At 40.7% G+C, this 17057-nt stretch overlaps 1 protein-coding gene across 3 annotated transcripts in view; it reads right to left on the bottom strand.

The window, feature by feature from the left end:
* Positions 1 to 12879: 12879 nt before the first annotated feature.
* The window catches only part of LOC139445164 (ribonuclease P protein subunit p14-like), a 46896-nt gene continuing 42718 nt past the window's right edge, over positions 12880 to 17057 (bottom strand). For all 3 annotated transcript variants that reach the window (XM_071226277.1, XM_071226279.1, XM_071226278.1), the window contains exon 7: positions 12880 to 15134. The gene's annotated coding sequence lies outside the window, so the exon portion shown is untranslated. The remainder of the gene's footprint in view (positions 15135 to 17057) is intronic.

Raw genomic sequence — 17057 nt, 5'->3', positions numbered from 1 at the left:
GTACGAACGTCACTGCAATTAGCAGTTATTACTATTGACTTAATGTGTATGTTTTATTAGAACAATCTTAGATTAATGTGACTACTACCAAGTGCAACTATACAACTATAACAAAGGGTGTTGACTCTAGCACACACAGGAAAGAAGTGAGATTACGCACGTCCCAGCTTGGGTTGCTATAGTGCTCTATTGGGAACAACTCATTGTATGTGATTGACAGTGATGAGGACGTCTGTTGAAAATCTGAAAATTTTAGTTTGTGTGACTGAAGCCAAAATACAGGATTTATGGCAAAGATGTAATAGAGGTAGAGGATTCGCAAGAACTATACCTTTCCATACTGTAAATCTTGAAATTAATGCGTCTAAATCGACGCGACTGCTGAAATGCAAAAAAATGCGACTAAATATTAATGCGATGTTCTCTCAACCACAGCGTAAATTTTTAGAAAGAAAATTACTTCCATGAGGTTTACCCGAGATGAATGAATCGAACATGACAGATTAAATATAGATGTATAATTAATTTTTCGAGGTGTTCATTGTAATTCCTCTATTCTGATTTGCTGAACAGATCACATGTTAGGAATGTAAAAACGTAAGCCACGCCCACGTAAGCGGACTACTTTTATTACTATGGAATGTCGGGGAATCCCGCTATTACAGACTAGGGAATTCCCTTTCTGCTCACGTGTATCGTCATGCACAGAACATTTAGCATAATTCATGCATATCCATTGTCCAAACTACCTGTTGGGACTGAAGGCCCAGAAGGAATGAAACTGCAAACGTGCAGGCTCGCTCGCCCGTTTTTTTGTCCGCTCGCCTTGGGTCCACAAGTTTCATGTCTTCATGTTTCATGTTTTTTTCCAACTATGTCTTCCGTCCTCAAGGAACTAATGTTTGATTCTGGCGGTAACTGACCATGTCATTTGAAACAGCCGCCTTCTCCGGGACATATTTTTATATTATATGATTTCCCCAACAAGATCTTTGGAAGACAGGTTTCCAGAGGAACGGTGTCTAGATTAGTGAGGTTTCACTGTTGGTTTCACTGAGGTTTCACAGACTCCTTGAACTCATCCAATACTCTGAGACGTAAGAGTAAAAAGGGAATGATGGGTGAAATGGGGTTTAACGTCGCGTCCAAGATTATTGCACTTATATAGCGACGTGCATGTACGTTTGTGTGTGTGTGTGGCTGCTTGTACTAGTCCGGACTGATGCCGATTTCTAGTGCTAGCTCACTGAGATACCATGCCGCAGTTTAACATGAATACCCCACTCAGACACAGTATACTGACTCCGAGCCGACCAGTCCTTGTTTTAGCCCCTTAATGCCGAGCGCAAGACAGGGTAACAACAAGTACCATCTTTTAACGTCTTTTGGTATGACGCGGCCGGGGATCGAACCCCGGACCTACCGCTCTCCGGGCGGACGCTCTACCACTAGACCACGGAAGCGGTCTCTGAGACGTAAGAAGGGAATGATGGGTGTACTACTAAAGGCAACGTAATTCCAACGGCTTTACTCCTTCTGGTTCTTAATTAAGAATGAGTGCGCACCAACTTTCGACCCCTACTAGACTAACCAAATTGTCTGAGAGTGAAAGAACATTGCATTTTGCATCCAAACCAGGAGTTTTTTCTTGTAGGTGGTCGTTGGCGATAAATTGGCTGCTTTTGAAGTGTTGGTCTTAGTACTATTGGCGAGAAGATTGAGAGTGTATAGAGTGGAAGAAGCTGAACTGTATCACTTTTGATGAAATCTGAAAATAGAATTAAATTAAAGTGCAAATGGGTTCATCATTTCTTTCTCATATACCTTACCGCTCTAGTATTATGTTATTCTTGTATATGGCCAGTGGCATCACATACTGAAATAAAGAATTGAAATTTGTTTCTTATACAGAATTAAAAGGAGAAGCAGTTCAAACAACTTATTTTCAGCAGCAAATTGGTCCATTGCATTAGAATGGAGATATACTACCCTGGGTAAAAATGGATGCGTGGAGTCAGTGGGGGAGTCAGTATTGGTTTTCGATTCTTTTAGCAATGTTCCAGCAATATCATGACAAGGGGATGCTTAATCAGCTGCAAGGCTAGAAGGCTACTGATTGGCTAACTGGCTTCTGCTTTTACAACTCCTTACCAATTTAGAGATCCATTTTCACAACCTTAAAGCTAGTAACCTGAAAGGTCAAGTAGTAGATTATGGTACATGTTTGTCACACTGATTTTGCAAAACGAATGTCAGAATTCTTTCCCAAGCGAAATGAGGATAATACATGAATTCTTTCACGTCTATTAAGTAATCCTTTTCAGTGCCCTTTACAAAAATGCACTGATCACGACGGCTCTCTTCGAAAACCACAATTGTCCAATGACGTCAACAATGACGTCGTTTCTAGTGTCACATCATTCCAATAATAAGAATCGAATGACGTCAACAAAGCCGTCCGGATTTCGCAAACAATACACTGGCGCGCATGAAGTGATATTTTTACAAGTCCACATATGATTTTTATGCACTCGGTTTATTTCTAATAATATGGGTTTCTCGTGACAGGGGAAAAGGAAATATTTTCACTCGTGGCTACGCAACTCCTGACAATGTCACCTTTCCCCCCGTCACTCGATAGGAGAAACATGATATTTCACTCGACACATGTACTATTCTCTATAAACAGGTAACATCATCTTCAACAGTCAATTATTATTTTTCATTGAGCTTGTTTTCAAAGAATGGATTTTGCAACATCGGAAATGAAAATACTACCTATAAAAAAATATCTTTAAGTACCATACCATCAAAAAGAGTTTGGGTGTCATTTTACGAAATAGTTAATTTCGTTAATTACGATGTCAACACATGTTTCTCTGCATCCGTACACAAACCTCCCAAATGATTTTCAAGATTTAATTTCATTGCATGAGGCCTTGATTATGATTCGCCTTTTCTTAAATGTAAAGAATCCGTTTTTCCTCCCCCCAAGGGGAACTGTACTTTACCATGTGTAGGCTAGACCCTATCAAAACTACTTTCTAAACTGTAACTGATCATGAACAGAAGCAGGAGTTAAGGGTTTAGTGTGTTCTCTGTAATCTAATCTCCTGACACAATGTGATTGATTACTTCCTTGTGCATCACTTTTCCACAAGTCAACACAACAGAGACAGTTAAAACTGCATAAATATTGGAAACAGCTCAGCCTTGCTGCATTGTCATTTCATGATATAGCCTGTCACAGCTGGCTGACATTATCTGAAAGACCGTCATTATTTGAAGTCCAAGGTGATTTACGTAATATTATGAGTTTGTGTTAGTTGTACCATGAATAGCATCTCTTTAATGACTGAACCACATGTTAAATGTAAGAATGACTTTTTCACATTATACTGAAAATATAGTGTTATGAGGGTTTTTTAAAGCTGATACCCACTATACTATTATCAGTTAGGTAACAATATGTTCGGGGGCACGGGTGGCCCAGTCGTCTAAGGCGCCGCGATTCGCTGTGCAGAGTTGCGTCCCTTGGGCACGCCAGAAACCTATGATTGTGGGTTCGAATCCCGGTTCGCCGCGATTATGTTTCTAGGTTTGGCAGCACCATACCCGTGCTCGTGGGTTTCACTGAAGTGGTAAACGTCTGAGACCATCATCACTTTGGGCTTTCCTCCTACATTAAGCTGATGTGCCGTGATATAACTGGAATAATGTTAAAAGCGGCGTTAAACCCAACTCACTCACTAACAATGGGTTCATCACAGACACTGACTAACAATATGCCTTCTGAAAAAACATTCTCTTGACAAACATTTACATGTATATGATATATACTATTCTGGTACGACATATTAACTATAGTAATGTGAAAGAATCGGTTAGTCCTTAACTTGTTTTGAGTAGTAATAAACAGGTGAGGTGAAATGGTGTTTAACGTCACGTCCAAGATTATTGCACTTGTATAGCGACTTGCATGTACGTGTGTGTGTGTTTGTGTGGCTGCTTGTACTAGTCCGGACTGATGCCGATTTATAGTGCTAGCTCACTGAGATACCATGCCGCAGTTTAACATGAATACCCCACTCAGACACAGTATACTGACTCCGAGCCGACCAGTCCTTGTTTAGCCCCTTAATGCCGAGCGCCAGACAGGGTAACAACAAGTACCATCTTTTAACGTCTTTTGGTATGACGCGGCCGGGGATCAAACCCCGGACCTTCCGCTCTCCGGGCGGACGCTCTACCACTAGACCACGGAGGCGGTCAATAAACCTAACAAGAAACTGAAGAGAAACATGTTTGTAATCTGCCATGTCTTTTTTCAACATTCTGATCTTGAGTTATACAACATATTAAACAGCATGACAATATATTAAATTGTTTCCAACAAGACAAGCTTAAATAACAATGCATACACGTCATTTCAACAAACAAAAACACTAAACTACTTTTTAATTATATTTTTTCTTACCTACCTGTATCCACCAATATGTTTCAGAAAAGAACGTATGCACCAAGAAATAGTGTTTGTTATTCAACGCCGCACTCAGCAATATTCCAGCTATATGACAGCGGTCTGTTAATAATAGAGCCTGGACCAGACAATCCAGTGAATCATACATCATAAGCATCGATCCACACAATTGGAATTGCATCATGCATTAACATGCATCAACATGCATCAACCAAGTCAGAGAGCCTGACCACCTGATCCCGTGAGTCGCCCCTTACGACAAGCAGGCGCTTTTTACGGAAAGCATGAGTTGCTGAAGACCTATTCTACCCCGGATCTTCACAGGTAGCACCAATAAATAGCAAATATTGGTCACCATCTGGACTTCAGCCTGACTATGACCTTCCAAATATTTGAAAATACCAATAAAGGTAACTCCCAAAGTGTTATGCCCTATTAGCACAGAAACCTGCATGTGACAGGATCGGACTACTATAATTAAAACAGAAATCCCCTTAGACACGCAGTTCATTACTGATCTGCTTAAGCCAACAGTTAATTGTTGAAGCAAGCTCAACTGTTACCACAGGCAAAGTATGCACAACTCATGAAAGGGCAAAAAATCGTTCAATGCTCTGGGGATGTCCTTAAGAAGACACTGCTCAAAGTCATAAAGATGTTGATTTGAAATCCATGGAGATTTGTATGAGCATGTTTAGGGGTTGTGTCAAAAACACCTTCAGCATTTTCAGTTTGAATTTAATCCAACAGCAACTGGTAACAATTATGTGCCAAACAGAACTTTTTTTTTATAAATTTATATGGCACATGGGTATTTGTTTAGTGTGTCCCTCGTTGACACAGCAAGTTAATTTCTCCTTTTGACAGAAATCTAATTACAGTAAACTACGGTTATAACGAACACGCTTATAACGAACTGACGGATATAACGAACTTGCTTTTTGGGTCCCGACTATTTGCTTTAGTTAATCTGTATATATGCTTATAACGAACTACGGTTATAACGAACTAAAATAAGTAGTCCGTTTGAGTTCGTTATAACCGTACTTTACTGTAATGAAACACGTTTTGTCAGTTCATTATCCAATCCATGTTCATGACATGACAAACAAGGAAGACAGAATTTGAACTTAATTTTGAAGGCTTCAAGATTTTGGTTGCAAAAACTTAGAAATATTGTATTAAAACTTTTAATTCTGAAATTCTTGGAACTGACATTTTCAATGAAATACATGGTGAAACCCATGACAACTGCGCAGCCATGCTTCCTGTCTCTCCAAGAATAAAGTAAATTTTCCACATCAATTGTGTCAGTTGATGAAAGTCAAGACAAGTTTGACATTCAACTGCATATTATTATACAAACTTCTTCTTTGCGTTGTATCTGTTTCTCATTAACCACTTTAAAAAAATCCAAAGCTCATTTGACATGACACAGGATGCTGTGATCTGATAATACAATATGAAACACCATTTGTCAGAAGCACTCAAAACTAGTTAAGACTCGTGAAGATCTGGGGAAGAATAGGTCTTTAGCAACCCATGCTTGCCGTAGGGGGCGACTATGCTTGTGGTAAGAGGAGACTCACGGGATCGGGTGGTCAGGCTCGCTGACTTGGTTGATGCATGTCATCGATCCCAATTGCGTGGATCGATGCTCATGATGTCAATCACTGGATTATCTGGTCCATACTTGATTATTTACAGACCGTCGTCCTATAGCTGGAATATTGCTGCGTGTGGCGTTAAATAACACGGAAAAAAACATTATTACTCAAGTAACAGGAAGTTAGATCAGAATCCAATATTGTCAGAACAGATGAAGATAACAACTAAAATCTCTCACATATTTAAGGATATGAAGAACTCAACAAAGATTATTCTAATATTAACAAATAATAACTAATGTCAGAGTGAACAGGGTTAATGCCACTTTCAGCAGTATTCCAGCAGGAAATATATCACAGCAGGGCACACAGAAGAAGGAATACATTAACCATAAGGCTATCGGAGATATTTCCTTCAAATTGTCTTGATCTTCAAAAAGATTTTCCTTGTAAGCTAATATTCATTAAGTATGTCTACTCAATTAATAGACCGCCTCTGTGGTCTACTGTAGAGCGGAAGGTCCGGGATTCGATACCAACAGACGTTAAAAGATGGTACTTGTTGTTACCCTGTCAGGCGCTCGGCATTAAGGGGCTAAAACACGGACTGGTCGGCTCGGAGTCAGTATACTGTGTCTGAGTGGGGTATTCATGTGAAACTGCTGCATGGTATCTCAGTGGGCTAGCACTATAAATCGGCATCAGACCGGACTAGTACAATCAGCCACACACATACACACACGTACATGCACGTCGCTACATAAGTCAATAATGACACCAGGTGTTCATTAAAATTGTAACCAATTGTAACCCCAAATCTTGCAGTTACTTCTTTTCTGGGGGCACGGGCGACCCAGTCGTCTAAGGCGCGTCCCTTGGGCACGCCAGAAACCTATGATTGTGGGTTCGAATCCCGGTTCGCCCCGATTATGTTTCTAGGTTTGGCAGCACCATACCCGTGCTCGTGGGTTTCACCGAAGTGGTAAACATCTGAGACCTGCATCACTTCGGGCTTTCCTCCCACATTAAGCTGACACGCCGTGATATAACTGGAATACTGTTAAAAGCGGCGTTAAACCCAGCTCACTCACTCACTACTTCTTTTCTTGAGGTGGACATTGAAGTTTGAATTCGCCGGAAACAAAGATTTTGCTTTTCAGATTGTGTCAAGGTGGTCAGATTCTAGTTCATGGTTGGAGGAATCAGGAAACCATTTATTTAAAAAGTCTTCGCTTATGGAGGACACATTTGTTTATTTGTTTTTTAACGCCGTACTCAGCATGAGCATCAAGCCACGCTAATTGGAATACGATGACATGCATCAACCAAGTCAGCGAACCCGAGCAGTCGATCCCGTTAGTCTTAGTCGCCTCTTTCGACAAACATAGTCGCCTTATAGGGCAAGCATGGGTTGCTGAAGACCTATTCTAGTCCGGAGGAATACGCAATCGATTTATGTAAAAAGTCTCGACTTATGGAGGACACATTTGACCCTGACCATAAACAAAGGACAAGCTCGTTCAATCTGGCCAAGTGAGAAATTTAAACTGTTCATCTGTCAGTGCTTTACTGTGAATGTAACATTTCGTAATACCTGTATAAAATAATGTAGAGTGAATGAGTAATATAATATTGCTTTGAGGAATATACGAACCACGTCACTTCAGGGAACACCTGTGTGTACTTCAATCACTGCACTCAGGTTGGGAATAAACTATCCTGTATGACAAACTCTTTGATCTATTAAACCACCTGTTAAATGGAGTACGTGTGATTGTCTATAGTAACAGGAGTGTCCTTGTGATCAGAGGTCATCATCGAGTCCTTTCCAAAAACTTCCAGACAAACAGAATCACCTGACATAAACACATCAGAAATACAATGACCAAGACATCACAAAGAAGGATACCACATAATATACACAATCTATATCATCTTCCCAAGGGAAGGGAGTAAACTGACTATGAAAGCCCAACTGGATTTTTTTCAGTCAGTTACCCCCTTAACTCGGGAAGATGATATTTGTGCAACCTTTTTGTAATAGATAACTCATTTTTATACAATTTTGAATTACTTAAGGCTTGTTTCTACATAATGTACCAGCCTGTGAAGATTAAGTCTTCAGCAACCCATGCTTGCCGTAAAAAGCGACTATGCTTGTCGTAAGAGTCGACTAAGGGATCGGGTGGTCAGACTCGCTGACTTGGTTGAAGCATGTCATCGTATCCTAATTGCGTGGATCAATACTCACGATGTCAATCACTGGACTGTCTGGTCTAGACTCGGTCCAGATTGCGGCGCGAAAAAACAAAGAAACAAACATAATTTACCTGAACAGTAAATAGTGGTTCTCAGGTATGACCGGCCACCTTTAAATATGCCAGAATATCATGTTACCCTTCTGTATGTTGAATCCCCATACTGAATGAATTGATAATAATTCTAGCACTAATGGTTCGCACATCATGTATTGATCAGACGGAAATGGACAGCTTCAGTTGAAATGTTTTACATTTCGTTTCAACTATTGAGATTATGTTACCACAATTCTCATTTACAATGGCAACAGCTTGATGGCTCATACAAAAAAACAAATACATGCAGTACTTAAACATCTGTATCCGACAGCCTCATTCCATATGCTTATATATGATGGCAGCAAATGGGGTTTTCAAATGGAGTACAAATTGTCACATTTTTATTACAGTCCAGGGCCCCGTTCCACAAAGCGATCTTAGCGCCAAGTTGATCGTAACTCCCATACTTTAACATAGGCTTACGATGATCGTAGTGCTAAGATCGCTTTGAGGAACGGGGCCCAGATTTGGCTGGTGATACATGGCTGCTTGGTCATTTGCTTATGTAGTGTGATCTCCATCGTGTATACTCTATCATGCTGCATTGGAAATGAGTCAGTCATACATTTCAACAGCTAAATTAGTCATGCATGTGTACCTGTTACAAACAGACGTAAAATTACATATGTGCAGGTTGATTTTATCGCTTTTGGTAGTTGTTGAACACTGCACACAGCAATATTCCAGCTATGTGACTGATCAAATGAAGTGATCAAGTTGGGTACAACAGACCTGTGATTGATACTATGAGCAATAATTCATGCTTTTTGGGTACGTTGACACACTCTTCTTTTCTTTGCTGTTCAAAGCCGCACTCAGCAATAGTCCAGCTACATGACGGCAGTCTGTAAAAATTCAATCGGGACCAGACAATCCAGTGAGTGATATCATGAGCATCGATCCACATAATTGGGATACAACGACATGCACTAACCAAGTCAGCTAGCCTGACCACCCAATCCCGTTAGCCACCTCTTTCATGGCAAGCGTGGGTTGCTGAAGACCGGATCTTCACAGGTCTTCAAGCATGTCACCGAACCTGACCACCCAATCAAACATTCCTCTTACAACAATCATAAGATGCTGGGGACCAATTAGAACCCAGCAATGCAACGGGCCTGACAGACAACCGATGCATGGCCATTGTGTAAGTCGTACAGGTCTCAAACAGATCTTGCCAACCAGCTGAGCTAGAGTCCGACAAGCCCCAGTATAAATCAAAACAGAATCAGATGGAACGACACAGCCATATAATCAATTCATTACAGGTAGCTCCAGCTTCCCATCAATCTCTCCTAATATTTACAACGTAATGAAACCATGCTGGTCCAACCTACCCTACCTACAGACACAAGACAGTACCTTTCAGGCTCTCCTGAACTCATAAAGAAGACCAGGCCTCCTTAAACCAAATTACACGATGGCAGACCCTCCCAGGGGAGTCCTGAAGATAGTGACTGGCTTTAGTGTGGACACAGTTTAAGGTGATAAAACATAGCCAGGCTGTGTTGAAATTACGCTAATGGAGTATGAGACAACATCGGCAGCCCTGTCTGTCACTGCCGTAATCATCTCAAATAGTCTGGTCTCCCTGCAAACTTTATTATGATGAAGGCGGTGTGGGTTGTCTGTTCATGTCAGAGGGAAGGTCGCGGGTCAGGCCTGTGAGCTGTGTGAAGCATCCCTCTTCATCTCGACGTCATTGTCATGGTGACTGCAGCTGCTATAATTTTATTGTCATGTAAAAAAACATGATCTGGATCAGTTATACTGTAAGCTACATTTAAGTGTGTGAAGTGTCAAATTACCGATCTCTAAAATGGCCATCAACTGTCTTTTTGGTGCATTTCAAAATATTCATCACTCCAATGCATTTCCCTACGTTCCATTGTTTTTTTCCGGTGAATAATTGACTTGCTCTTGCATGTGTTTGTGATCGGTGCCGCCGGTGGGGCAGGATACACTGACCTTTTCGTGAACACCTGGTATCATCAGTTTGAAAATGATTCTTGAACTCTTGCTCATGATATAGTCGGAATCTTTCAATGGACTCTACTGGCAAAGATTTCTTTTGATTGTGGAATTTGTTTGCGTGGATTTTGTTTAAAAGGGATGGATTGCTTTATTGTGTTGCCAGTGACATAGCAGCTGTATCTTGGTGAAACAACTATGCTCACTTTGGACAAGAAAAATTGTGGTCAACAAAGTGAACAAGCCATTTTTGGTGTATGATAAAACAAAAGCAGTCTGATGATGAGTTTTTTTCCTGGTGCCCTAAGTTTCTTTCTTTGTTGTTTAATGCCGCAATCAGCAATATTCAAGCTATATGGCGGCGGTCTGTAAATACTTGAGTCTTGACCAGACAATCCAGTGATTGACATCATGAGCATCAATCTACACAATTGGGATACGATGACATGCATCAACCAAGTCTGTGAGCCTGACCACCCGAATCCGTTAGTCGCCTCTTACAACAAGCGTGGGTTGCTGAAGACCTATTCTAGCCCAAATCAGGAGTCTGGTGCTCTGAGCACTGAGTGTGTGTATCTTAGCCTGTTTTAACAGCATTCCAGCAATGTGACACCAGTGACTCAGTGCTCCAGATAAGCTGCAGATAATCTACTAAATCACCATAAACACAATTAATTGTGAGTTGCTTGCATACAAATATGCATGAAAACTTCGATAACCCAATGGTATAACATAACCATGCATAATTACCCAACGTAGCCTTTTCAGCTGACACAGTGGTATAACAGTACCATGCATAATTACCAAATGTAGCCTTTTCAGCTGGCACAGGGGTCTAACAATACCATGCATAATTCCTCAACGTAGCCTTTTCAGGTGGCACAATGGTATAACAATACCATGCATAATTACCCAACGTAGCCTTTCCAAATGGCACAGATGTATAACAATACCATGCATAATTACCCACTGTAGCCTTTTCAGCTAGCCCAATGGTATAACAATACATGCATAATTACCCAAAGTAGCCTTTTTCCGCTGGCCCAATGGTATAACAATATCATGCATAATTACCCAATGTAGCCTTTTCAGCTGGCACAGTGGTATAGCAATGCCATGCATAATTACTCAACGTAGCCTTTTCAGCTGGCACAGTGGTATAACAATGCCATGCATAATTACCCAACATAGCCTTTCCAGGTGGCACAGATGTATAACAATACCATGCACAATTACCCAATGTAGCCTTTTCAGTTGGCCCAATTGTATAACAATACATGCATAATTACCCAACGTAGCCTTTTTCAGCTGGCCCAATGGTATAACAATATCATGAGAAATTACCCAGTGTAGCCTTTTCAGCTGGCAGAGTGGTATAACAATATCATGCATAATTACCCAATGTAGCCTTTTCAGCTGGCACAGGGGTATAACAATACCATGCATAATTACCCAGTGTAGCCTTTTCAGCTGGCACAGTGGTATAACAATGCCATGCATAATTACCCAATGTAGCCTTTTCAGCTGGCACAGTGGTATAACAATATCATGCATAATTACCCAATGTAGCCTTTTCAGCTGGCACAGTGGTATAACAATGCCATGCATAATTACTCAACGTAGCCTTTTCAGCTGGCACAGTGGTGTAACAATACCATGCATAATTACCCAATGTAGCCTTTTCAGCTGGCACAGTGGTATGTCTTTACAGAGTTTTTCTACTCAATAAATGCATGAATACATGAACTCTACTGTAGTGAGTGAGTGAGTTGGGTTTAATGCCACTTTTAACAGTTTTACAGTCTTTTAAAGGCATTAGAAGTGATACACATAAGGAAGAGAATTTATGGATGTCATTTTCCATGTCAAAGCCTGAAGTGATGTAGACCACAGATTTTTACCACTGTGGCGAAACACAGCATTGGGATGGTGCTGGCAAACCAAGAAACATAATCAGGGCGAATCTGGATTTGAACCCACAATCAGCAGTTTCTGGCATGCCAAATGGATGCAACTCTGCACAGCAAATAATGGCACCAATGTCATTCAAACACTAATAACATCCTGTGAATTTTCACTGCTGGCGTCAAGACGAGTTCTACTCACTTATGTCATCACTTATGACACCTGCGACTGCGTCAAAGGCCGACACGAGCCAGCACGTATGTATTGTTTTAGCGGAAATACTCCACTCGGCGCTAATAAGCTGTGCTATTTGGTGTGTGATTGGATCAATGTAAGGTTGGATTAAGGTGAGGATTCTCCTGTATTTTCTTTAGATACAGTATAAATCCACTGATGCTTGAGAGGAGAGGGGGTGTCGCATTCATATTCATTTTTGGCTAGGGGCCAACAGTCGCATTCTTTTGGAGATGCATTAGTTTCACGATTTACAGTAAATAAGTGATAAGTGGCTGTGTCTGTAACTGCAACATACAAAATTGAGAGTATGGTGTGAAAAATATTTTTATTTCAATAACAAATCATTAAAAAACAAAAACATAACAGCATTTGGTGAGTTACTGCTGTTCCCAATATTCAAGTCATCAATATTTGTAATGGATTCATCAACATACAAAATGATGAGTATGCAATGCAGTCTTTTTGTACGACCTCATCACTTTCTTGTTATTTTCTTGACGTCAACTTGACGTTGGTTTGTTGTTTTACGCCGCACTTAGCCATATTCCAGCTATACCACCGCGGTCTGTAAATAATCGAGTCTGGACCAGACAATCCAGTGATTGATATCATGAGCATCGATCCGAGCAATTGGGATCGATGACATGCATCAACCAAGTCAGCGAGTCTGACCACCCGATCCCGTTAGTCGCCTCTTACGACAAGCATAGTCGCCTTTTACGGCAAGCATGGGTTGCTGAAGAGATATTCTACCCCGGATCTTCACGGGTCAGAAAGATAGGAATTGATTTGATATGTAGGAATATACTTGACTGACCAGGAATCAGTTGTATAACACTTTCATTAACTAATTGGTTCATTAAACCCTTAAGTTTCATTCATTTTTATAGTATTAGTATAGATGGCATTAAGATGGGTTGTACAAAGCTGTCAAGCTGTCATTAACTAAAGATACCTTAGTGTAAAGTTACATTGACGTGTCATTAAATAACGGCATTCCCCGATAATTTTCCCACAATTCTGTTCTAACGAACAAGCACTTTCCCCTTCCTGTCATCTGCCAAATGGCATGAATAGTAGCTGTTCTCTCGACTCGGAAGTTTGGGAAGCCATAACTGCCAAATGGCATGAGTAGTAGCTGTTCTCTCGACTCGGAAGTTTGGGAAGCCATAACTGCCAAATGGCATGAGTAGTAGCTGTTCTCTCGACTCGGAAGTTTGGGAAGCCATAACTGCCAAATGGCATGAGTAGTAGCTGTTCTCTCGACTTGGAAGTTAGGGAAGCCATAACTGCCAAATGCATCACTTCTTATGGTATTTTGTGATCTGCTTTACATGTCTTGGAGGTTCCAACGCCAAAATAAAAGCTTTTTTCTATTTTGTCAACATATTAGTCTATGTGATTAGGCATGTTTGGCTTAATGACAGGTTAAAGGTTATCGCGAGATCCCCATTAAGTATATGTCCTGTTAATGTCCGGATGGTGTCTTTAAAAGTTTGATACAACAGAATTTAATGGTACATGGAGGGTTAATGACACATTTCATAAAACCGGGGCAAGTTGGGTTTAAAACCTATTCGAAGACTGTCTCCCATATTGATATACTATGAAGTTTGAAAGACAAACTGAATAGTTCAATCACTTTCTGGTTGAAATTAAAGCAGCAATCTTAATTTCATTATTTTTCCTAATTTATCTTTCTTAAGTAGATTTAGGTGATGCTTTACTCAGTGTTTAAGATCTCAAACTTGTTACTTCAGCAGGACACTTGTTTTCAGGCTGTGAAGGATGGTATTACTTCAGCAGGACACTTGTTTTCAGGTTGTGAGTGATGGTATTACTTCAGCAGGACACTTGTTTTCAGGTTGTGAGTGATGGTATTACTTCAGCAGGACACTTGTTTTCAGGTTGTGAGTGATGGTATTACTTCAGCAGGACACTTGTTTTCGGGCTGTGAGGGATGGTATTACTTCAGCAGGACACTTGTTTTCAGGTTGTGAGTGATGGTATTACTTCAGCGGGACACTTGTTTTCAGGTTGCGAGTGATGGTATTACTTCAGCAGGACATTTGTTTTCAGGTTGTGAGTGATGGTATTACTTCAGCAGGACACTTGTTTTCAGGTTGTGAGTGACGGTATTACTTCAGCAGGACACTTGTTTTCAGGTTGTGTGTGATGGTATTACTTCAGCAGGACACTTGTTTTCAGGTTGTGAGTGATGGTATTACTTCAGCAGGACACTTGTTTTCAGGCTGTGAGTGATGGTATTACTTCAGCAGGACACTTGTTTTCAGGTTGTGAGTGATGGTATTACTTCAGCAGGACACTTGTTTTCAGGTTGTGAGTGATGGTATTACTTCAGCAGGACACTTGTTTTCAGGCTGTGAGTGATGGTATTACTTCAGCAGGACACTTGTTTTCAGGTTGTGAGTGATGGTATTACTTCAGCAGGACACTTGTTTTCAGGCTGTGAGTGATGGTATTACTTCAGCAGGACACTTGTTTTTAGGTTGCGAGCGATGGTATTACTTCAAAAGAAAATACTGTTTCTGCATCTTCACATCTGACTTCTACTGCCTGAAATAGAAGGATGAGTCATAGTAAGTGATTGTCCACATGACATGAAAAACCTGTTTCCAATTACTTGCACAAAAATTATCGTAGAACATATTCAGTGCTCTGTAGACAACTGCCACGAACAGACAGAATTCCTGATGGCCGATGTAATGTTAGCATTAGGAGTCTGTCTAAACCTGTTTACAGAATCATTTGTGTGTGTGTGTGTGTGTGTGTGTGTGTGTGTGTGTGTGTGAGTGTGTGTGTGTCTGTCTGTGTGTGTATCTGTATCTGAGTGTGTGTGTCTGTCTGTCTGTCTGTCTGTGTGTGTGTGTCTGTCTCTGTGTGTGTCTGTGTGTGTGTGTCTGTGTCTCTCTCTGTCTGTGTGTGTGTGCGTGTGCGTTTGTGTGTGTCTGCGTGTGTGTGTTTACTACTGCTCAATACTGAGATAACATGCTGCATACCCCTCTCAGACACAGTATACTGGCTCCGAGCCCAACCAGTCCTTGTTTGATCCCCTTAATATGGAGCACCAGGCTGGGAAACAACAAGTACCATCCTTTTACTTCTGGTATGACGCAAAAGGGGGAATCAAACAACTGACCTTCCTTATTTGATAGGCATTTCTTAGCAGATGACGGATGGCAAAGTAGATATAAGTTTATGGATAACAACTTCTTTATTATTCTGTAATAGCGACATTACAGTATGGATCCTTATACCATGGTCAAACAATAATGACTTATGAACATTGTACAGTAACGACACTTATCATACATGAGAGATATTAACATGAGTTTGAAGATCCATACTGAAATGTCATTATAACAGTATAATAAAGAGTGAGTGAGTTGGGTTTAACGCCGCTTTTAACAGTATTCCAGATATATCCCGGCGTGTCAGCTTAATGTGGGAGGAAAGCCCCAAGTGATGCAAGTCTCGGACGTTTACCACTTCGGTGAAACCCACGAGCATGGGTATGGTGCTGACAAACCTAGAAACATAATCGGGGCGAACCGGGATTCGAACCCACAATCATGGGTTTTTGGCATACCCAAGGGATGCAACTCTGCATAGCAAATCACTGCGCCTTAGACGACGGGGCCACCCATGCCCCCCATATGATAAAGAAGCTGTTATCCATCACCTTTTGTATACTTTGTCAACCAACCTTCCACCCTTGGAGCAAAAGCTCTATCCAATAGACCACGAGGGCAGTCGTCATCACTACAAATTATTGATTACTAAGAGTATGACATTAGTAAGGTACTAGTAATGTGTCTGCAGATATGATAATAAAACCATTGTGCAGATATCTTTCAAATTGAGCTACAAAAGCTCTACAAAGGGGCAAAATGTACAATTCAAGCTACGTGTACAAGAAAATATTTATCAGGATTCTTAAAATGGTGTTTACGTGCTGCCTGGTTGTTGGTCTTGTTGCCATAGATTTGACAAAAATATTAACTTCAAACAACTTTTCACGTTCAACTCTTTAAGTTAATTCTATGCTACATCGCAGATTTTACTTTTTCCCAGAGATATGCTATTTATTTTCATGAGAATGTGTCATGATTACTTTGATATTTAAACCATTGTGATGAAGTCACGCTATTGTTACAGTTGTTTTTGAGCCAGGAATTCAAAGGCAATTCTTAACGTGCATTCTATTTTAAACAAGTAAAACTGATGGAAAAATAGGTCATTATGTAAAATAATAGAGTTTGTTTTGTTTGTTGTTTAACGCCACATTCCAATTCCAGCTATATGACGGCGGTCTGTAAATACCCGAGTCTGGACCAGACAATCCAGTGATTGACATTATGAGCATCGATCCGAGCAATTGGGATACAATGACATGCATCAACCAAATCAGTGAGTCTGACAACCAGATCTCGTTTGTCGCCTCTAATGACAAGCATAGTCGCCTTAGACCTGTTTACC

Source organism: Haliotis cracherodii, unplaced genomic scaffold (genome assembly GCF_022045235.1).
Source record: "Haliotis cracherodii isolate W230 unplaced genomic scaffold, xgHalCrac1.p SCAF_6, whole genome shotgun sequence".
NCBI lineage: Eukaryota > Metazoa > Mollusca > Gastropoda > Lepetellida > Haliotidae > Haliotis > Haliotis cracherodii.
Note: the sequence above shows the minus strand (reverse complement) of the source record. Positions and strands in the feature narration are given on the sequence as shown.